The sequence below is a fragment of the Schistocerca cancellata genome, chromosome 6 (genome assembly GCF_023864275.1).
Source record: "Schistocerca cancellata isolate TAMUIC-IGC-003103 chromosome 6, iqSchCanc2.1, whole genome shotgun sequence".
NCBI lineage: Eukaryota > Metazoa > Arthropoda > Insecta > Orthoptera > Acrididae > Schistocerca > Schistocerca cancellata.
Window position 1 is genome coordinate 709649077 of NC_064631.1, and position 24431 is coordinate 709673507.

General features: G+C 43.9%; 1 pseudogene; it reads right to left on the minus strand.

Annotated features, from left to right (window-relative positions):
• Positions 1-21813: 21813 nt before the first annotated feature.
• Positions 21814-21931, minus strand: LOC126089687 (5S ribosomal RNA; annotated as a pseudogene).
• Positions 21932-24431: the final 2500 nt, after the last annotated feature.

The following is a 24431-nucleotide window of genomic DNA, read 5'->3' on the forward strand; positions in this document are numbered from 1 at the left end:
AGACGGCGCGCCGCGGCGTCGAGTGCCTATTCCGTGCGCTCGCCCGCTCTAGCAGGCAGTTCCGCTCTCGTAAACGTCAGCCGGCCGCCACTCCATCCGCCATCTGCCGCCGCCGCCGGTGCACTCCGCGGCGGCAGTCAGTCAGCGCGGCGTCACGCGAGCGGCCGCAGTAAAAACCTCTGCCTCTGGAGGTCGGGGAACACTTAGGGTCCACACAGCACGCGGCGCGCGCTTCTCCCCCGTCTGCGGACGTTCGCAGCCGCTGCTGCAGTCCGGAGGCCGGATGTGAGGGCATTCTGAGCTGTGTGACTGTTCAAGTTACGTGCTAGAAAAATCAAAATTGCAATTTAACCACAGCTACTCAAATGAGATAGGAAGCCAGCGATCTTTGCTGATAGACAAACCTGAGGTTGGCACATAATTTTAATTTCCACTAAAGAACAAATTTCATTATTACGCAATTACAAAATTGGAATAACAACATAAAATTTAATTCGGTCCTTTGTTCTCTTAAGGGGCTCCGGAACGCCCTACACTTGCAATGTTAAAATAACGCTTATAAATTACATCTTTCCTCACAAAGTATTTGAGGTAGGAAGTTGAACTTTTTACAGATTATTTATTGGAATATGGGCTACAACTTAACACAGGGATTTTACAAAATTTTAGTTCAGTTATTAAAGATGATTTTTTTCAATTGTAATGAAAATTCACAACATCTTTTTGCAATTTTGTATTTATATATTCAAAAATATACAGTTTTTTTTGGAAAAAGGCTGTGTTAAATTATGCAGAAGGTACTGTGTAACATTTACTGAAAGTTTGAAACAAATATGTTTGGAAGATCCTTAGAAAACATGTAATTAGTATGAGAAAATAAAAGTTTTGGGAATCGAGCGACAAAGATTGGATTAACTTTTTAGTGCATTCCAGGTCCGTAGGATGGATTATCTTCATCCTCTGCAAACTCCTCCTCCAGCTTCCTCTTGTTCCTCCTCCTGTTTACTCTTGCTTGTATTTCTAGACTCTTTACAGCCCTGTCTGCAGCCCGAAGGCGTTCCTTGTCTAAAGCAAGCATCGCTCGTACCATGTTAGAACCTATCTTCATTCCCATATTTCTAAATACCTTGCACCTTACAATGTTGCCATCATTGAAAGGCGCAACAGCAACTTTACTTTTACTCATTATTATACTTCAACAAAACAGAGACTCAAGAAACAGAATTAATTACGAATATTTTCGACATAACGACAGACTAAATAAACATGAAACAATCGACAATCACACCAGCGATATATATTGAACCATCACAGGTTAGCCACAACACATACTTTATCTCACATCACTAAAATGTACCTGATGAACACGGACGTTAATAATAACACCATTTGACAGCAGTTTAACAGCGCCACAGTGGGTCACGCCCATGTAGAACACATTTCAAAAAAAATTTAAAAATAGTTGTAGTCTTCGGAATTGAATAAATTATATATATATATTAAAAGGTAATAGTCTGCAGATTCAGAAAACGCAAAAAAGTAAAAATTGAACTTTTTATGATTTTGAGCCTTTCCGGAGCCCCTTAAGAGAATAAACAACTGACTTTAGCCGTCTGCCATGAATTAATATAGCAAACAATATTTTAAAGATAATAATTAGATCTGATTGCAAAAAGATCACAGACAGTCGCTACCACAAGCCCACTGTTAAGTTCACTGATTACATAAGCAAAATTTACCCAACACTAATGATTCACTTTGAGTTACTGAAACGTCCCCTTGGATAAATTATGAATTACTGTGCTGTTGATTTTCAAGCAGCTGAACAAAACTGAACGTACTCAGACATTTCTCTCCTAACTTATTCTGATCATCACTAAACTGACACACAATATTTTTAGCGCAACGCAGTCTTACTTTCAATAATCCCTACAAAAGGATGGCCCTGACTAACAATAACTTACACCTTTCACGAATCACTCACCTCAGAAAAATCCTCGTTACTCGAACTACTGCAGTACAGCGAGCGCCACTACTGCCAGCTAAATAAAAGATTCAAGCTACTGAAGGCACTAACTACTGATAGGCATAGTTAGCAAATGAAAGATTTTAATAGGGAACAAGCAAGGTATTTACCTTAATAGTGTTCAAAAGTCATAATATATATGTAATTTGTGACATCCAGTTCTGCAAATATCCTTTTTCTGACGGACACACGTCCAGATCGTCCGCTCAGACCTCTGCCTTCTCTCTCCCCACATCCACCACTGCTGGCGGCTCACCTCCAACTGCGCAACGCTACGCTCTGATCACATCCAACTGCCCAACACTACAATAGCGAATATTCCAACAATGCCAACCAGCCACAGACTGCACACAGTACATAGTACAGATTAAGATGCTGAAGCCAGGAAACTTTTCTTAAAAAATATGGGCGAGTAGGAAGTGAAGAAAGGAGTACACGCAGGCGGTTTTAACTTCTCGCACGCCAACGTAACTGAAAAATAAAAAGTACGGAAGTTTTAAGTAATCTCCAGTATCCTGAGCATACTACCTGACGGAGTACTAGAACTACGTCGACAGAAGGAAAACGAGACTTCTCTTATTACTGTGTAACTGTCTGTCGTAGCGCTTACAACTCTGAGTTCGCGCCCTAATGCTGTGAAAAGTTTCATTACCCTTACCTGGCCGACGAGACTTAAAGTTTCCGTCACTTCCTAGAGTCATAAAACAGCATGGCGTTCAGTTCACGCACTGTCATAAAGTCTGTACGTCTGTGCACCTCTTCTTTGGTACGAGAAACTCTTTCGCTGAGACGGTTCATTATCTCTGCCCGTAAACGACCGAAAATAACGACAGACTTGTACCGCTATGTTTTCATTTCGTCATAAGAACTTTTGTACCCTGGGTGCCGTGGAAGAACACTCTTGTGAGTGTTTTGTTGTCTATAATCTGTTTTCGTATTGCCTTGGATAATTAAAGTGATATAATTTGCGCATTAAGTAAATAACTGCCGCGCGGGATTAGCCGTGAGGTCTAGGCCGCTGCAGTCATGGACTGTGCAGCTGGTCCCGGCGAAGGTTCGAGTCCTCCCTCGAGCATGGTTGTGTGTGTGTTTGTCCTTAGGATAATTTAGGTTAAGTAGTGTGTACGCTAGGGACTGATCACCATAGCAGTTAAGTCCCATAAGATTTTCACACACATTTCAACATTTGAAGTAAATAACTCGATAAGATGCGATGAATATGGCTTGAAGGAACTCAGAAGTTCCATTGTGTTTTATACGTAACTTACAGCAAATATGTGTATTACAATACACTGTTGTGTATTTAATTGCTTTGGTAATATTTTCCCCAAATATGAAATTCTTTCGTGCAGTATTTCATAATTCAGGCTGGAAACGATTAAAAGTCGATAAAAGTAGTGGATGTGGGCGAGCAATCTTATCATCGGCGCGTCCCTAGTTACGAGATGTGCTCTATTAGTGGCGATTCCCTTCAAGTAAAACTCGTCTTTCGGGAAGGTGGGCAGGTGCTCGGTCAATTTTGTCTTTCCAGGCATCGCAAGGACACTAGTAAACTATTCAGTTATTGACACGGAGGTAATCGATTTTGTATATCATTGCAAGCAGTCATCGCCATTTCCTGATCAGTGATCTGTACGTGGAGAAGAAGATAGAGTACTGAAATTAAACGTATATGGCTAAATATCAGAAAGCATCTTCGTTATTAGAGAGTTGTCTAGTTATTCCACCTGTTCTCACATCTGCAGTGCAGTCAGTCCTTTGCACGTCATAAAGCCGGCGTAGAAAACACGTCTGGAGTGAAAACGGTATCATCTGTATGAAAGAGGTGCACTTCATTCACCATTCGGTGCTCGCATTTCGTATTTCTAATCCCAGCTTTCTGGTATTCGGTAAAATAATAATTCATGCAATATTAGTAATTTCTATGGGTTGCCTGATTTATTTGAGGATTTTTACAGTTTGTCTCGTGCTGATCTATGAGAGAAGCTTGGCGCCAGGAATTTTGTTTATTTATGGGCGAGAGCAGCAGTCTTCCTAGCAGCCATGATGGCTTCCCGTTTCCCATCCTTTTTCCGATCGCCAGGGTAGCACGTGGTGTCGTTCAGTAGTGGCCAAAGTTTCTCCTGTTCTCAGTTCCCCAGCCTGCCTTACCAACCTTGTAACTGCTATTTCTTCTCGATTTTAAAGTCGAGATGTCACCTCCCTGTGAACTTCCGGCCCTATGATTGGCCAGTTCAGGTGCGAGCCCTTTTTCCGCGGATAGGCGGATACTGGAAAAAAAAATGGCTCTGAGCACTATGGGACTTAACTTCTGAGGTCATTAGTCCCCCAGAACTTAGAACTACTTAAACCTAACTAATCTAAGGACATCACACACATCCATGCCCGAGGCAGGATTCGAACCTGCGACCGTAGTGTTCGCGCGGTTCCAGACTGTAGCGCCTAGAACCGCTCGGCCACTCCGGCCGGCTGGATAGTGGACAAAGGGGCAGTAGGAGAGTTCTAGTGTGACCGTGCCGGAGACCGGAGGTGCTGCTTCCAGGAGATGAAGTTGGTTCAAAATGGCTCTGAGCACTATGGGACTTAACTTCTAAGGTCATCAGTCCCCTAGAACTTAGAACTACTTAAACCTAACTAACCTAAGGACATCACACACATCCATGCCCGAGGCAGGATTCGAACCTGCGACCGTAGCGGTCGCGCGGTTCCAGACTGTAGCGCCTTTAACCGCTTGGCCACCACGGCCGGCGAGAGATGAAGTTCGCTAAGCATGAGCGCCGACGTGCACTGTAGATTTGCGCCCTGCGGCCCAGCGGAAACCATATAGGTCATTGTGAATAGTTTCGCATCTCGAGGGTTTTATTCCTTTAGTACGGGAGGCTACCTAGCGATTCACGCACAGTAGCATCTTTCTTAATCTTTGGCTGATTCATGGTGGTGGTCGGTGCACGCCTGCAACCCCTTCCTTTCGTGAACTGGATCCCATTTGATAATAAGGCGATCGTTACTAAAATTCCTTTCCTCCTGCCATCGTGGCGTGTTGTGAACGTACGTTGGGGCAGGCTGCTGAAATAGAATCTTTCTTCCCCCCACCCCCATTTGATTGTATTATTGTTAGATTCTCAACTGTTTTATAAATGAGTCCCTTAATCTTACATTCTCTCTCTTTCATTACGTGAAATCACCCCTAGTGTCACAGAATAATGCAGAACTGTAACGGCTGCTAGTAGGTCGTGCAGGTCTCGCGCCACTAACGATAGGATAAGGATTCAATAGCGCGCGCCTGGCACGACCATTGCACGCATGGCACTGATAATGGTAATAATCATTTTCAGTCATTCCCCATTGATAACCTGGGAAGCGGTCATGGCTAAGTGTGAGTACGTGAGCACTAAATCCACTTGATGTGGTGGAAGTAGTGGCCTCTGTTTTACCCTGCTGGTTTAGACAAAATATAAAAAATCACAGCCCCTGCAGCAAGGTAATACTAAACACCTTTTTTGCCAAAGCTGTTTCACAGAGGAAGACCGCACTGCAGTTCCTTCTCTAAATCCTCGCACAAACGAAAAAAATGGCTGACATCGAAATAAGTGTCCAAGAAATAGAAAAGCAACTGGAATCACTCAACAGAGGAAAGTCCACTGGACCTGACGGGATACCAATTCATTTCTACACAGAGTATACGAAATAACTTGCCCCCATTCCAACAGCTGTGTACCGCAAGTCTCTAGCGGAACGGTAGGTTCCAAATGATTGGAAAAAAGCGCAGGTAGTCCCAGTCTTCAAGAAGGGTCGCCGAGCAGACGCGCAAAACTATAGACCTATATCTCTGACGTCGATCTGCTGTAGAATTTTAGAACATTTTTTTGCTCGCGTATCATGTCGTTTCTGGAAACCCAGGATCTACTCTGTAGGAATCAACATGGATTCCGGAAACAGCGACCGTGTGAGACCCAACTCGCTTTATTTGTTCATGAGACCCAGAAAATATTGGATACAGGCTCCCAGGTAGATGCCATTTTCCTTGACTTCAAATGTGTGTGAAATCTTATGGGACTTAACAGCTAAGGCCATCAATCCCTAAGCTTACACACTATTTAACCTAAATTATCCTAGGGACAAACACACACACCCATGCCCGAGGGAAGACTAGAACCCTCGCCGGGATCAGCCGCACAGTCTATGACTGCAGCGCCTCAGACCGCTCGGCTAATCCCGCAGGGCTCCTTGACGTCCGGAAGGCCTTCGATACAGTTCCGCACTGTCGCCTGATAAACAAAGTAAGAGCCTACGGAATATCAGACCGGCTGTGTGACTGGATTGAAGAGTTTTTAGCAAACAGAACACAGCATGTTGTTCTCAATGGAGAGACGTCTACTGTTGTGGACTGACAAGACAGCCAGTCCACAGTGACGGGTGGCGTTAGGTCTGAAACAGGATACGTAATGAATGCTATAAAGAAAAGTACGTAGCTGCTGGAATACTTAACTTTAATCCATCATTTGTATACAGCATTCTTGATGATACAAGTGAGACTCTCTCTAGATATGGTTAATGGCGCCTTGCTAGGTCGTAGCCATGGACTTAGCTGAAGGCTATTCTAACTGTCTCTCGGCAAATGAGAGAAAGGCTTCGTCAGTGTAGTCGCTAGCAAAGTCGTTGTACAACTGGGCCGGGTGCTAGTACGTCTCTCAAGACCTGCCCTGTGGTGGCGCTTGGTCTGCGATCACTGACAGTGGCGACACGCGGGTCCGACATGTACTAATGGACCGCGGCCGATTTAAAGCTACCACCTAGCAAGTGTGGTGTCTGGCGGTGACACCACATCTACAGACGTTAAAGTAACCTCTGGCGTGCCACAGGGGAGTGTTATGGGACTATTGCTTTTCACAATATATATAAATGACCTAGTAGATAGTGTCGGAAGTTCCATGCGGCTTTTCGCGGATGATGCTGTAGTATACAGAGAAGTTGCAGCATTACAAAATTGTAGCGAAATGCAGGAAGATCTGCAGCGCATAGGCACTTGGTGCAGGGAGTGGCAACTGACCCTTAACATAGACAAATGTAATGTATTGAGAATACATAGAAAGAAGGATCCTTTATTGTATGATTATATGATAGCGGAACAAACACTGGTAGCAGTTACCTCTGTAAAATATCTGGGAGTATGCGTGCGGAACGATTTGAAGTGGAATGATCATATAAAATTAATTGTTGGTAGGGCGGGTACCATGTTGAGAGTCCTTAGAAAATGTAGTACATCAACAAAGGAGGTGGCTTACAAAACACTCCTTCGACCTATACATGAGTATTGCTCATCAGTGTGGGATCCGTACCAGATCGGGTTGACGGAGGAGATAGAGAAGATCCAAAGAAGAGCGGCGCGTTTCGTCACAGGGTTATTTGGTAGGCGTGATAGCGTTACGGAGATGTTTAGCAAACTCAAGTGGCAGACTCTGCGAGAGAGGCGCTCTGCATCGCGGTGTAGCTTGCTCGCCAGGTTTCGAGAGGGTGCGTTTCTGGATGAGGTATCGAATATATTGCTTCCCCCTACTTATACCTCCCGAGGAGATCACGAATGTAAAATTAGAGAGATTCGAGCTCGCACGGAGGCTTTCAGACTGTCGTTCTTCCCGCGGACCATACGCGACTGGAACAGGAAAGGGAGGTAATGACAGTGACACGTAAAGTGCCCTCCGCCACACTCCGTTGGGTGGCTTGCGAAGTATAAATGTAGATGTAGAAGGAATAGTAACCTGAAAATAACCAGCCACCGCTTTTATATATTACGGACAAATGTTAGCACTAGGTGCGAAACACAAGAGATATCTGCAGAAACTATTCTCGCGGAATAATCCCGATGAAGTTGTAAATGGTATTCTTCCTTTTACGCAGCGGCAGACAGCAGCGTCATCGTATAATGCGTCCCCTTACAATCACCACCGACACAGTACGCTGTAATTTTCACCTATAGAACTGAACGTCAGGGGAGAGTCATCGCGGCAGCAGCAACAAGGGGGAGCCTGTACAGCATCACGCGGGGGGGGGGGGGGGGGAGGGGGGGGTGCCCCCGCCGTATGACAGAAGTACTTCCCTGATGTCACGCCGCAGTCAATGCCGCAGCAGTGTCCTTGGGAGGCTGTGCAGGCGGCTATTGTGCTCGCGCGCGCCGTAAACTCGTATGACGTTCCTTGAGCGTCGCCGCCGCCGCCCCCGCCAGCCGGCTCTTTATGTGCTGAGGTCGCTCCTTCGCGCACTTCTCCTCCCTCCTTCCCCCTACCTCCCCCCCCCCCTCCCAACACCTCCCGCTGGCTCCACCTTTCTACGCCTCGCAGGCGCTGCCTGAATGCGTCCGAGCAACAAGGCGCCGCAGGGAGGTGGCAAGACGTGAACAACGCCAGCCGTACCGCGGGCGTGAAGATGCAGCGGTCGCAGACGCCGGCCGTCTATTTTTCTTCTATCCCCTCGTTCGTCCCCGACAAGAAGGGTTTCTGAATAATCTACTACGTAACAGCGTCCCTCTTCCGCCATCCAGTAGCTTTCTCTTAGGCTCATGAGAAATACACTACCATCATCATCATCATCAGTGTTCTGCCCAAAGGCAGGTTTTCACATGCTAGTTCTCCATGCTGTCCGGTCTTCTGCCATCCTCTTCAGGTCTGCATAATTTCCTCTTCCCTTTATGTCGTCTATCATCTTGTTGTCTCCTTCTTCCTCTCACTCTTCTCCCGCAAACCAATCCTTCCAAAGCATCTACTAGCAAGCACTCCCTTCTCAGTGAATGACCCAACCAGTTCTTTTTCCTTTCTCTTACAACCTTCAGCAGACATCTTCTCTCACCAACCCTTTCCAATACTCTCTCATTACTCACTCTTTCCATCCAGCTTATTCTCTCCATTCTCCTCCACATCCACATCTCAAATGCTTCTAACCTTTTTTCATCCTCTCGCCTCAGCGTCCATGTTTCTGCCCCATATAGTGCCACACTCCAGACAAAACATTTGCCAAGCCATTTCCTTAGTCCTTTATCTAATTTGCCACACAAGAGTCTCCTCTTTCTGTTGAATGCCTCCTTCGCTATGGCAATTCTAGTTTTCACCTCCTGGTGACATCTCAAGTCTTCAGTTATTATACTTCCGAGATATTTAAATTCACTTACTTGGCTAATGGTAGATTGTCCTGTTTTAATATTGGACAGTCTGCGTCTTGTACTGATGACCATACTCTTTGTTTTTGCTGTGTTTATTTGCATCCCATATTCCACACAAGCTTCATTCAGATCTTCCAGCATATTATTCACTCTCCGCTCACTTTCTACCACTAATACCATGTCATCAGCATATCTTATACATGCTATTCTCTTTCCACCAATACATATTCCTCTTTTCCCACCTAAACTTTTCGCAATAATCTCTTCAAGGTATACCTTAAACAACAGTGGGGAATGGCAACAATCTTGTCTAACACCTCGTCCAATGCTGCTTCCTTCTGACATTTCATTTCCAATCCTTATCCTTACTTTCTGGTGTAAATATAGATTCTGTATCAGTTGTCTCTCTTTCCAATCTACTCCTTTCCTCTTCTAGATATCCATCAGCTTTTTCCACTGAACTCTGTCAAAAGCCTTTTCTAACTCTATAAAAACAGCAAAGATTTCTCTACCCTGTTCCACTCTACAATATCAGAATAAATAATTAATTTGTACCTTGCCGGGTAATCAAAAAGTCAGTATAAATTTGGAAACTGAATAAATCATGTAGATAGAGAGGTACAAATTGACTCACATGCTTGGAATGACATGGGGTTTTATTAGAACCAAAAAAATACAAAAGTTCAAAAAATGTCCGACGGATGGCGCTTCATCTGATCAGAATAGCAATAATTAGCATAACAAAGTAAGACAAAGAAAAGATGATGTTCTTTACAGGAAATGCTCAATATGTCCACCATCATTTCTCAACAATAGCTGTAGTCGAGGTATAATGTTGTGAACAGCACTGTAAAGCATGTCCGGAGTTATGGTGAGGCATTGGCGTCGGATGTTGTCTTTCAGCATCCCTAGAGATGTTGATCGATCACGATACAATTGCGACTTCAGGTAACCCCAAAGGCAATAATCGCACGGACTGAGGTCCGGGGACTTGGGAGGCCAAGCATGACGAAAGTGGCGGCTGAGCACACGATCATCACCAAACGACGCGCGCAAGAGATCTTTCACGCGTCTAGCAATATGGGGTGGAGCGCCATCGTGCATAAACATCGTACGTTCCAGCAGGTGTTTATCAGCCAGGCTCGGGATGATGTGATTCTGTAACATGTCGGCGTACCTCTCACCCGCCGCGGTAGCAGTTACAAAACCATAATCACGCATTTTCTCGAAGAAAAAAGGCCCGATAACGGTAGATGTGGTAAATCCAACCCATACCGTGACTTTCTCGTCGTGCAACGGAGTTTCCACGACAGTTCTAGGATATCCGGTAGCCCAAATTCTCCAGTTGTGGGCGATGACAGACCCTCGGAGCGTGAAATGAGCTCTGTCGGTCCACAACACGTTACTCAACCAGTCGTCATCTTCCGCCATCTAATTCCCACACCGCAAATGCCCTCCGCTTCATTAAATCCCCAGGTAACAGTTCACGATGCCGATGGATTTTGTACGGATTACGGATAGCATCGGAGGGTACGCCTAAGTGCCTACCAAACAGTAGTGTATGGAATGCCGGTGCGACATGCGACTGCACGAGCGCTGACTTCCCCGTGCATAGACGAACCCGCTACAGTCTCCATTTCTTCTTGAACTGTTTCAGCAGCATTACGCCTTGTGCTCGGTCGAGACTACGGGGTCTATCGTCTAAACAACCCGTTGCTTTGAACTTCGAAATCATTCTCGCCACACCTGCATTTGTCAACGGACCTTCCTATGGCGATAGGATTGTAACGCTGGACTAGCACATTCCCCATTCTGACAATGCAGCTTCACTAAAAGCGCCTTTTCAGGTAACTTCAACATGCTACGACTGCTGGCGCATCTGATTCTCTCTCTCATTACAGCTCCTTTTATACAGCCCGCATCTCGTGGTCGTGTGGTAGCGTTCTCGCTTCCCACGCCCGGGTTCGATTCCCGGCGGGGTCAGGGATTTTCTCTGCCTCGTGATGGCTGGGTGTTGTGTGCTCTCCTTAGGTTAGTTAGGTTTAAGTAGTTCTAAGTTCTAGGGGACTGATGACCATAGCTGTTAAGTCCCATAGTGCTCAGAGCCATTCACCTTTTATACACGATTGTCATGCGCAGTCACTGACGTTTTGCTATCCAGCGCTATCTGTCGGACATGTTGTCAACTTTGTTTTTCTTTGGTTCTAATAAAACCCCATGTCATTCCAAGCATGTGTGCCAATTTTTACCTCTCTGTCTACATTATTCCGTGGTTTATTAGGTTTTCAATTTTATACTGACTCTTTGGTCACCCGGTATATTGATGAGGCAAAACATCGTGACTACATGCCTAATAGAGAAGTGGTCCACCTTTGGAACGCAATACAGCAGTGATTATGCATGGCATGGTTTCAACAAGTCCTTGGTTGGTCCCCGGAGTGGTTTGTTTAGCGGAGATGATGTTCGATAGTGTTCCATCAGGTTCATATCAGGTGAATTTGGTAGCCAAGACTACGATGTTAGTTCACTACCATGCTTCTCAAACCACTGTAGTACGATTCTGGCCTTGTGACACGTATGGGTATCCTGCTGGAAGTTGGCCATCGCCATTGGGGAAAACATCAAACATAAAACGATATGGACCGAAATAATGTTGAAGTAGCCCACAGTTGTCACGTGTGGTGTCTTGGATTATCAGAACATCTCCCACAGAAGCTTCAGTGACTGTCCGGTTTTTACAGGCTACGTGTGTTTAAATAAATATTTTTTCATGGAATAGAAGGAGTTGTACAGGAGAAATGATTTTAGGTTACATTTAAAATTAGCTTTGTTACCTGTCAGACATTTTATGGTACACAGAAAATTGTCAAAAACGTCTGCTGTTACATATTGATCTGCTTTCTGAGCAATAGGGAACTTAATACTCTCTTTCAAATTCTAAAGGTGGCAGGGGTAAAATACAGGGAGCGAAAGGCTATTTACAACTTGTACAGAAACCAGATGGCAGTTATAAGAGTTGAGGGACATGAAAGGGAAACAGTGGTTGGGAAGGGAGTAAGACAGGGTTGTAGCCTCTCCCCGATGTTATTCAATCTGTATATTGAGCAAGCAGTAAAGGAAACAAAAGAAAAATTTGGAGTAGGTATTAAAATCCACGGAGAAGAAATAAAAACTTTGAGGTTCGCCGATGACATTGTAATTCTGTCAGAGACAGCAAAGGACTTGGAAGAGCAGTTGAACGGAATGGATGGTGTCTTGAAGGGAGGATATAAGATGAACATCAACAAAAGCAAAACGAGGATAATGGAATGTAGTCGAATTAAGTCGGGTGATGCTGAGGGTATTAGATTAGGAAATGAGACACTTAAAGTAGTAAAGGTGTTTTGCTATTTGGGGAGCAAACTAACTGATGATGGACGAAGTAGAGAGGATATAAAATGTAGACTGGCAATGGCAAGGAAAGCGTTTCTGAAGAAGAGAAATTTGTTAACATCGAGTATAGATTTAAGTGTCAGGAAGTTATTTCTGAAAGTATTTGTATGGAGTGTAGCCATGTATGGAAGTGAAATATGGACGGTAAATAGTTTGGACAAGAAGAGAATAGAAGCTTTTGAAATGTGGTGCTACAGAAGAATGCTGAAGATTAGATGGGTAGATCACATAACTAATGAGGAAGTATTGAATAGGATTGGGGAGAAGAGAAGTTTGTGGCACAACTTGACCAGAAGAAGGGATCGGTTGGTGGGACATGTTCTGAGGCATCAAGGAATCACCAATTTAGTATTGGAGGGCAGCGTGGAGGGTAAAAATCATAGGGGGAGACCAAGAGATGAATACACTAAGCAGATTCAGAAGGATGTAGGTTGCAGTAGGTACTGGGAGATGAAGAAGCTTGCACAGGATAGAGTAGCATGGAGAGCTGCATCAAACCAGTCTCAGGACTGAAGACCACAACAACAACAACAACAACAGGGAACTTAAATAACGTGTCGTGAAGGTGGCTTTCTCTCCTAGTGTTGTAGCTATGGATGTCATTATTCTTCTCCAATTCTGATAGGTTATTTACGACGAATTCCAGTAGCGAATATTTGTTTTGTGATGGCACAGTTTTAAATGCCTAGCTCCTTGAAGAGGTACCTAAATGACGTCCGAGTATGAGCACATACTGCTCTTACTGCTCGCTTTTGTACAGTCATTACTTTCTTTCTAAGTGATGAGTTACTCCAGAAAATTATTCCATAAGACATTATTGAATGGAATTATCAAAATATGCCACTTACCGAAAACAGGAGTTTAAACGTGCAAAAGGAACAAGTGAAGAATGTGCAAAAATTAACTTGGATTGTACCTTGATTGACGGGGTGGTAGAGGAGAGGAGAAAGATTGTGTTGCGGGTTGTGAGCGGCCATCGCACATTACGGGAGGTACAGTTAAACACCTGTTGCATATGTTTTGATAAGAAAAAGAGGGAACAAGAGAATATTCATTTAAATAGGTGTATTTCAATAAAATTAATTAAAATTAATTGTGAATGGTAGTAATTTTCCGTTTAGAATGTCCTGTACTACACCACAGCCACTTTTCTCGAGAAATATCGTTATTTGAAAAAAAAAAATACCAGATGTAGATTATCATTGAATTAGTGAGTCGTTCCATAGACCATATTTTCGATAAACGATAAGCTTTGGAACTTGTCAGTATATATAATTATTTCTATTCAAGAATTCCTGTGGTACAGAAAGAGTTGTTTAGAAGAAAAATCGTAAATATACATATGAAATCACTTCCGCTGTCTGTGAGAGACATTTTATTTCCATGGGTAGATCGTCAGAGATTTATAGCAGCACATTCACCGCTTTCTGTGCCAAATATGGATTCATTAAAGCTAATGCAGATCGTATGTCCTGCTAGTGTTATAGTTGTGAAGGTGTCTCTTACTCTCAAACTCGCGTGGATAGTTCGTAAAGGTAAGTGAATAAAGGTACTGTTAGAGTGTGATTACTACTTGCAACTGCTTAAAAGAATCTCTGCAAGAAGTACTTTTGTGAACCGCGCACATAATTCTAATTACTTTCTTTTGTGCAATGAATACTTTTTGCCTTACACAGGATTCACCCTAGAATATTATCGCATGAGACATCAGCGAACGAAAATATTCAGTATATGTTAACTCACTGACTTTTGTATACCCAAAGTTTGCAATTATTCGCGTGGTCAAAAGTAGCCGAACATAAAGTTTTAGCAGGTCTCCTATACACTTTCCCCAGTTTAATTTTTCGTCAATATGCACAATTAAGAACTTAAAACTTTCTACTCTGTTCAGTATTTCTTGTTGGTATAATAGGTTCATAGAAAAAATGGTTCAAATGGCTCTAAGCACTGTGGGACTTAAAATCTGAGGCCATCAGTCCCATAGACTTAGAACTACTTAAACCTAACTAACCTAAGGACAACACACATATCCATGCCCGAGGTGGGATTCGAACCTGCGACCGCAGCAGCAGCGCGGTTCCGGACTGAAGCGCCTAGAACCACTCGGCCACAGCGGCCGGCCTAGGTTCATAGAAGGTTGTATATTTTTGATGGTACAAAACTAAACGAGTTGATTTTATCGAAGTTTAAAGATAGACCACTTGTGCAAAGACAGCCAGTAAATGTCTAAAAACATTGGTTACTGTTTTCTGTATTGCGCTTTTTCACTTGGCTTTGCAACAATACTTGTATCACCTGCAGACAGGACTAATTCTGCCTCCTGATTAAAAAATAATGCGAGAACGACCGTGGGCCGATGATCGAACCGTGTGGGTCTCTCATTGTAATTTCTCTCCATGGAGGGGGGTTTAGTGCACGTCTTTGTATCACTTGGACAGCATAGAATAACTTTGTGCATTCTGTCTCTTAACTAAGAATCAAGCCAAGCATTTGCTGAATTACATATTCCATAAAAACTTCATTTCTCTAGTAGAATATTATGACTGACAAAATCAGATGTCTCCGATATGTCATGCACGGTGATACTTTACCATTTAAAGATTTTATTATGTGCTCAGTGAATACATAAAAATATGATTCAGTATAGTGAGTTGTGTATCTTCCCAAATTACTATTCGCAGGACACACTGACACGTAAGACGGCCAGACAGGCGCTGTTGTCCTCGTTTGTCGGAGCTGCGGTGTTGTCGACATCCCCAGGGACGCGGCAGTGTGACATGATCGGAGTGTACACAGACAGAACGCCCGCATGGGGCGCGTGTGTGGTTTGCAGCGGGGAGCAAGAACAACAGCGACGCCCGGCTCTGCCTCCGCTGGCGGGGGTGGGGGTGGGGGGTGGGGGGAGGCAGATGTCAATTTGAGAAAGAAAGCCGACACCGGCGGCCGCGCCTGTTACGATCTCACGCCCCTTACTGCCACTCCTCCTAACCTCCACCAGATACACACGGTCGTCATATTGACTGAGGCAGACCGCACATACTAACGACCAGTTAAATACGTTTATCAGGTGCCACGATTGAAGTAGAAGTGTAACATTCACTGCTTTGACAGTGTTTCACTTTTCTCCCCGGCAGCTGATAAACGTGTACCGTTAGTTCACTATCACAGTATCATACTCCAGCTTACATCTAAGTTCCCACCAGACATTTGACGCAAACACTCTATCTTTCACTCTATCAGAATAGCCGACCAGATTACATCTCTATCTGTGTATGTAGTTAGCACAGTGGAAACACGACAATAAATAAAAAAACTGCAACCTGATCAGATTATTCAGACCAGTTCAGACAGATAATTATTTGAACTATGGCCTGCCATTTGTAGTAAAAGAACCATAACATCTGCCACTATTACCTACTTTTCTGAATTGCTTCTGATTTAGCCCGATAACTGTAATTATTTGAAGTGAGGTTTTGAACAGCCACTGTACTTGTCATTTTCAATCCGAAATAGGAGTCCATAGACACACACACACACAAACACACACACACACACACACACACACACACACACACACACACAGAGAGAGAGAGAGAGAGAGAGAGAGAGAGAGAGAGAGAAATGAAAAGACGGAGTGAGATAATAGTAAATAAATCTGTAGTTTAATTATTCAGGTTACAGGCAGTGAAACGGAATTTGTAATTTTAAAGTCGAGATGCCTCGTATCAAAACGCAAGTTTGTTAACAAATCTGTAAGCCGAAGAAAACAGGTGGAAATAAATTTCTTGTGCCAGCTGTTACTACAGTAAACATTGTGGGCATGTTTCCTCACAAACTATTTTAAAGGATTTCGTATTAAAGTTAGTACCATGTCAACTATACTATTGAAATCTGTTTCCTGGTGTCCATATGCAACTTACTTTCTGTTCGAAGTGCGGGAGTTCCCCCTAATGAAGAGAAATGAATCTCTGCAATATTGTCTCAAAATACGTTAACAACCATACTGTATCAGTACGTGGTACTTAAGAGTCTTCCGATGAATCTGAGTCTTGTGTCTGCTTTTCCCACTGTATCGTTTATATGGTCATTCCACTTAAGGTCGCTCTGGATAGTAACGCGTAGATATTTTACGGCAGACGCTGTCTCCAGCCGTTTGTCATCAATAGTGTAGCAGTACAGTTATTGATTTCTTTTCCTATGTATGCGCAACGTGTTACATTTATTTACGTTTAGGGTTATGCCAGAGTCTGCACCATTCGTCAATTCTCTGCCGGTCGTTCTGCAAATTCTTACTACTTTGGTATAAACAAGTGCATCATCTGCGAATAGCCTTAAAGAACATCCGGCGCTTTCTAATAGGTCATTTATATATATTGTGAACAGCAACGGTCCTATCACACTTCCTTATGGTACTCCGGATATTATCTCTATCTCTGTTGATTTAGTTCCGTTAAGAGCGACGTGTTGAGTTATATCTGCAAGAGAGTTTTGAATCCAATCGTAGGTCTGCTCCGATACTCCGTTAGCTCGTATTTATTTCGTTGAACGGCAATGCGGGACCGTGTCAGATGCCTTACTGAAGTCAAGGAACACGGCATCAGCCTGACAGCCGTTGCCCGCTGCCCTGTGGATCTGATGGAGGAACAGAGCGAATTGAGTTTCGCCGGATGTTTGCGAAATCCATGTTGAGTTTTATAGAGGAGCTGTTCATTTTCCAAAAACGTCATATATCTTGAGTATAAAACATGCTCCATAATTCTACAACAGATTGACGTCAACGGTCTAGGTCTGTAATTGTGAGGATCTGTCTTAGAGCCTTTTTTAAAAACGTGTGTGAAAGAAAAACGGTAGTGAAAGAAGTATAAATGAACGAGTGAAAGAGGAACTGGAAGCCAACGATTTCTCTTTGTCTTTCGTTTGTTTATTTTGCGCATAATTAGTCCAGCACGTCTTTCAGCGTTGGTCTAGTGCGTATTTTATATGATTACGAGATATAAATTGCCATTTTATAACTAATAAAAATTAGTTGATCACCTAACTTCTGTGCTTTTATGTAACTAAAGCACTTAGTCCTGATGCAAGTACAGTTTCCTGCACAAACTTAAAAAATCTATATAATTATTGTTATGTTGAACTCACTAGAACACTATTCATCATGATCATCAAAGACAAGAGCTTCCTGTTATTATTGATAAGTGCGAAAGCTGTTTATGAATAACAGAAGCATGTTTGATATAAGCTCCACGAAGTATTGAAGCGATGTTTGATACGCTTTTGTCTTGCGTTTATTATTTTTTAAGCTTGTCTACTGTTAAGCATATTCCTTTTTCTAGCGCTCTACGATGAACTTGTATTTTTATTTTTCCTACAACATCCCTCTGTTTCACCCTACAAATCAACAGTTTTAAATGAAATCTGAATTAAACACGGAAAACTTCAATTTTTCTATAAATACTGTTTATTTTTAAGTAACAGACTGGAGAATACATATGTAGAACAAAATTGTTCCGCAGGTTACGCTGGCCTTTAGTATATCCACACTCAGTTTCTAGATGGTTCACTGCTTTTGGTTTGTAGGAGACTCTCGCAAGACACAAAATGGTTCGCCGGCCGGTGTGGCCGTGCGGTTCTAAGCGCGTCAGTTTGGAACCGCGTTGCCGCTACGGTCACAGGTTCGAATCCTGCTTTCGGCATGGATGTGTGTCATGTCCTTAGGTTAGTTAGGTTTAAGTAGTTCTAAGTTCTAGGGGACTGATGACCTCAGAAGTTAAGTCCCATAGTGCTCAGAGCCATTTTTTGAACAAAATGGTTCAAATGGCTTTGAGCACTATGGGACTTAACATCAGTGGTCATCAGTCCCCTAGAACTTAGAACTACGTAAACCTAACTGACCTAAGGACATCAGACACATCCATGCCGAAGGCAGGATTCGAATCTGCGACCGTAGCGGCAACGCGGTTCCAGACTGAAGCGCCTAGAACCGCACGGCCATAAGGGCCGGCGTCTGGGCTTTGAGTCAAACAGAGCTAGGATGGCGTGTACAGGTACAGCTGCCCATGCAGCTTCAACACGATACCACAGTTCATCAAGAGATGTGACAGGCGTATTGTGACGAGCTAGTTGCTCGGCCACCAATGAGCAGATGTCTTCAATTGGTAAGAGATCTGGAGAGCGTGCTGTCCATGGCAGCAGTCGAACATATTCTGTATCCAGGAAGGCCCGTACAGGACCTGCAACATGCGGTCGTGCATTATCCTACTGAAATGTAGGGTTTCGCAGGGATCGAATGAAGGGTAGAACCACGGGTCGTAACACATCTGAAATCTAACGCCCACTGTTCAAAGTGCCGTCAATGCGAACAAGAGGTGACCGACACTTGTAACCAATGGCACCCCATACCATCACGCCGGGTGATACGCCAGTATGGCGACGACGAATACACGCTTCCAATGTGCGTTCACCGCGATGTCGCCAAACACGGATGCGACCACCATGATGCTGTAAACAGAAGCTGGATTGATCCAAAAAAATGACGTTTTCCCATCCGTGCAGCCAGGTTCGTCGTTGAGTACACCATCGCAGACGCTGCTCTCTGTGATGTAGCGTCTAGGGTAACCGCAGCCATGGTCTCCGAGCTGATAGTCCACGCTGCTGCAAACGTCGTCTAACTGTTCGTGCAGATTGTTGTTGTCATGCAAACGTCTCCATCTGCTGACTCGCGGATTGAGACGTGGCTGCACGATCCGTTACAATCTTGCGGATAAGATGCCTGTCATCTCGACTGCTAGTGATACGAGGCCGTTGGGATCCAGCACGGCGTTCCGTATTACCCTCCTGAACCCACCGATTCCATATTCTGCTCACAGTCATTGGATCTCGACCAACGCGAGCAGCAATGTCGGGATACGATAAACCGCAATCGCGATAGGCTACAATTAGACCTTTATCAAAGTCAGAAACATGATGGCACGCATTTCTCCTCCTTACACGAGGCATCACAACAACGTTTCACCAGGCAACGCCGGTCAACTGCTGTTTGTGTATGAGAAATCGGTTGGAAACTTTCCTCATGTCAGCACGTTGTAGGTGTCACCACCGGCGCCAACCTTGTGTGAATGCTCTGAAAAGCTAATCATTTGCATATCACAGCATCTTCTCCCTATCGGTTAAATTTCGCGTCTGTACTACGTCATCTTCGTGGTGTATCAGTTTTCATGGCCAGTAGTGTATATTCACAGCCACCAGGAAATTTTCTAATGTTATTTCCTGAGTTTTACCCCCTCCGAGGAGCTGCTGCAGGTAGCCTCCTCCCCCGCTCGCCCCTCGTGTGAAGTGCAGCCCGGGCTGTCGTCAGCGGCTCGGCTCGGCGCGGCTCGGCCGGCCGCTAACGAGCCTGGGAGCCCGGCGCTGCTGCCCGCGCCTTGCCAAGTCACCTCCAATAATCATTCCACAAATCCGCTTTCCATACTGATGCTCATCGCGCTCTTTTACCTTTTTCCGCTTACACGCTGTCGTGATTTTCGTGTGCCTTCTTTTTCGCGTACTGGCTGCGACGGGACCGGTTTGCAGCCAGCGCGCGCCCGCTGCCGGAGCAGGTTGCCGCGAGCTGTCGATCGGCCGAGTCGGACTTCTGCACAGCTCGCCGGCCGGTCGCGGACCAGGCGGCAGGTGTGGAGACTGTCCGCCCGGCGCCCACCCGCTTCTGCACTGACGGTCACTCTCTTGCTCTCTGGCGGAACTGAGCTCAGCCACGCAGCGCGCTGTGCTGGAAATGTCAGTTGACTGTTGTGATCGGCCCAACACGCCTCGAAGTGAATCTTGCTGCTGTGCCCGGCGTGGGCGTAATACGTTCTACTGGCGAGCCCCACGAGAAACGTCTTCACTCTTTAGTTTTGCTGTCTCATGCAGCGCCGCTGCCGACAACACTGAACACGCGCGTGAACGTCTTATTTGTAGCTGTTAAGGCGCGAGTAATCGTCTCGGCAATTTGACCTTAACCGACTCCACTGGTAGAAGCTGTGTAACATTGCTATGTGTTAGGTAGCCCTAACGACTTCGTCGAAATTTTGTCCTTGGAAAAGAGCGGTTGGGTGGTTGGGGGGGGGGGGGGGGGAGGGAGGGAGTGTGGAGAGTTAAGGTAGGCATGTAACGAATGAATACAGTTTTCCACTCAAAAAAAAAAAAAAGACGAAATGTCGAGTATATTTCGTACACCCTTTCCGACGACATTTGTAAGAAACCGTGTCTTGTCAGTTCACTACATGATTAGTGTTGATGAAGAAATTTTCTTGTGTCAGACATCGCCATCAAAACTTAAGTAAAAATTATACATTGGGAAAAGTACTGCTTCAGTGTTTTTCAAAACACTTTCGCTCTATTTTTCATCCACACCGAGCACACATTCAGACACTGGTTAGTAACCAAAATACATCATTATCGTAGTAAAATACGAAACGCGCGGGATTAGCCGAGCGGTCTGAGGCACTGCAGTCATGGACTGTACGGCTGGTCCCAGCGCAGGTTCGAGTCCTCCCTTGGGCATGGGTGTCTGTATGTTTGTCCTTGGGATAATTTAGGTTAAGTAGTGTCTAAGCTTAGGGACTGATGACCTTAGTAGTTAAGTCACATGAAATTTCACACACATTTGAATATATATATATATATATATATATATATATATATATATATATATATATATATATATATATATATATAACGAAACACGCGAAGGAACAAATTTAAACTATCTACTGCCTCACCCATGGTCTTTTACTTTGTTTTCTTCTCAGTTACCTTCCTTTATTCTACTTGATATGCCAAATAATTTAATAGCAAAAAAAAAAAGTAATATGGGTCCTGTCGTTCCCCACGGGTCAGACGGACACTACATTGCAGTTACATCTACTATGTTACATTTATTAAAAGGACTAAACTTTTGATCCTTATGATCTGCCATATTTGTTATTCACACACATCATTAAAACTAAAAACTAAACTCCTCCCGAACATCCCATGAAGGCCCAAAGTAACCGACCGGCCGCCGTGTCGTCCTCACCCACAGGTATCATCAGATGCGGATATGGAGGGGCTTGTGGTCAGCACACCGCTCTCCCGGGCATATGTCAGTTTCCGAGACCAGAGTCGCTACTTCTCAGTCAAGTAGCTCCTCAGTTTGCCTCGCAAGGGCTTAGTGCACCCCGCTTGCCAACAGCGCTCGGCAGACCGGATGGTCACCCATCCAAGTGCTAGCCCAGCCCAACAGCGCTTAACTTCGGTGATCTGACGGGAAACGGTGTTACCACTGCGGCAAGGCCGTTGTCTCAAACACATCATTAAATTTATGTAATCTACACAGTTCTTTCGGTGTAATCTACACCGTTCTTTCGGTTTGTGAATCCTGTCTCACGTTGTAAGTATTGCCACACGTTTGATTATTAGGTATTTCCACTACTGAGAAAAAAAAATTCTTAAACCATACCGGACACCGCAAAGAGTTACATAACGTACGTTTACAGGATAAAGATCTCATCTGTATTCATAACCTAAAACAAGACAATGATTCGTCTTCCAAGAGTCGTATTCCTTCTCTCTAGACCCCAATGCGTGATGACATAACTCATAACCCATTCAGTACTGTGCAATTCACTGTATGTAAGTTAAAATATTTTTCAAGGAAGTTTTCTTAGCTTGATGAAATTAGTCATGCAGTTAATACAGTCTCATGCACGTAGACTGCATTGTATTAAGCTACGAAAACGTTCTAGATGAATCGGTTAACTTTCATAAATCTGTCTGCTCGGTCCTTGATAAGCTCGTTTTATCTATTTGATGACCAAGTTTCTGGTTACCTGTAGAAATGACCCTTCACTAGCGTTAACATTTGATTAAGCCCAGCTTCTTAGATTCTGTTACATGTAAAGGAACGATAAATCACCAAGATTCGCGAAGTTTCACAGAAACTCGAAATTTAGCGCGAACCTCAATGTATGATGTTTTTAATAGTTTCCACAACGAAACTGTCTGGAAATCTAGCAGAAAGTTCTAAGATATTGTGGTCGTACACCAGCGCCAAGATACAATCAATGTCTTCACTGCACGATAGTGTTAGTATGACAGTGTCACTAAAGCAGAGTTACTAAATACGGTTTTCCTAAATTCCTTCACTAAAGAAGACGAAGTAAATATTATAGAATTCGAATCAAGAACTGCTGCCAACATGAGGAAATTTGAAGTAGACATCTCGATGTAGCGAAGCAACTCAAATCACTTAGTAAAGCTTCCGGTACAGATGACATACCATTTAGATTCCTTTCAGAGTATGATGATGTAACACCTCCATACATAGCAATCATATACGACCGCTCGCTCGATCAAAGATCTGTACCTGAAGACGGGAATGTTTTAAAATACTCAAGAAAGGAAATAGGAGTAATCTAATGAATTACAGACCCGAATCACTGACGTAGATTTGCAGTACTGTTTTGAAATGTGTACTGTGTTAGAATATTATAAATTACCTAGAAGAAAACGATCTACTTTCCCTAGTCAGCACGGACTCAGAAAACATCGTTATTGTGAAACACATGTAGCTCTTTATTTGCACGGAGTAAGTAGTGCTATCAGCAGGGGAACTCTGATTTCATGTTTCTGGATTTCCATTCCTCCACTCCTAGATACCGTTCCTCATAAGCAGCGTATAATCAAATTGCGTCGCTATGGAGTATCGTCTCAGTTGTGCAGTTAGGTTCGTGATTTCCTGTCAGGAAGATCACAGTTGGGTGTTACCCAAGGAAACGATGATAAATTGATTTACAAGACGATCTAATCAGACATCTTAAAATTTTTGCAGATGGTGCTGTTATTTGCCTTCTGGTATAACATTAGACAATCAGAACCAACGGCAAAATGATTTAGACAGAATACCTGTATGGTGCAAAAGGTGAAAAGTGTAATGCCATCAACACGAGTACTAAAATGAATAGGTTAAATTTCGGTTACTTGATAAATCACACAAATCTGAAAGCTATCATTTCAACTAAATGCCTAGGGATAACAATTACGAACATTGGCAGTACACTTAGAAGATGCAACAAATCCACCACGCTTGTCTGTCCTCTGCTAGAGTATTTCCTTGCCTTATGGGGTCCTTACTAGGTAGGACTGACAGAGGACATCGACAAAGTTCGAAGAAAGGCAGCTCGTTCTTTACTTTCGCAAAATAGGGCTGAGTGTGCCAAGGATATGATACGCGAGTTGAGTTGTTGAAATCTTTTTACGAAATTTCAGTCCCCAACTTTCTACTCCGAATGCGAAAATATTATGTTGACGCCCGCCTACACAGGGAGAAATGATCGTCGTAATAAAATGAGAGAAATCACAGGTCGCACGGAGGGGTTTAAGAATTGGTTCTTTCTCTGTACCGTTCGAGACTGGATTGGCAGAGAAGTACTGTGGAAGTGCTCTAAGAACCCTGTGCCAGGCACTTACGGGTGATTTTCTGTGTAGTCATGTAGACGTAGGTGCACGAAGCTCTCTTGTAACGCCTGCCACTGCATCTCAGTCATGCTTAAGCGCTTACCAAATAAACTTGTGACCAAACGCCCTGCTCTTCATTGTACGTTCTCTGTTTTCTCTGTCATTCTTATGAGGTACAGATTCTAGATTGACGTGCCATATTCGACAATCGGTCGAAAAAAGGGTTTTACAATCTATCTTCTTCGTTAGTGGAGTACGTAAACAATACATATGTTAAGGTTTATTTGTCATTAAGAGCTCATATGTAACGACACAATTATTTCTGTATTGTTTTTTTAAACGCTG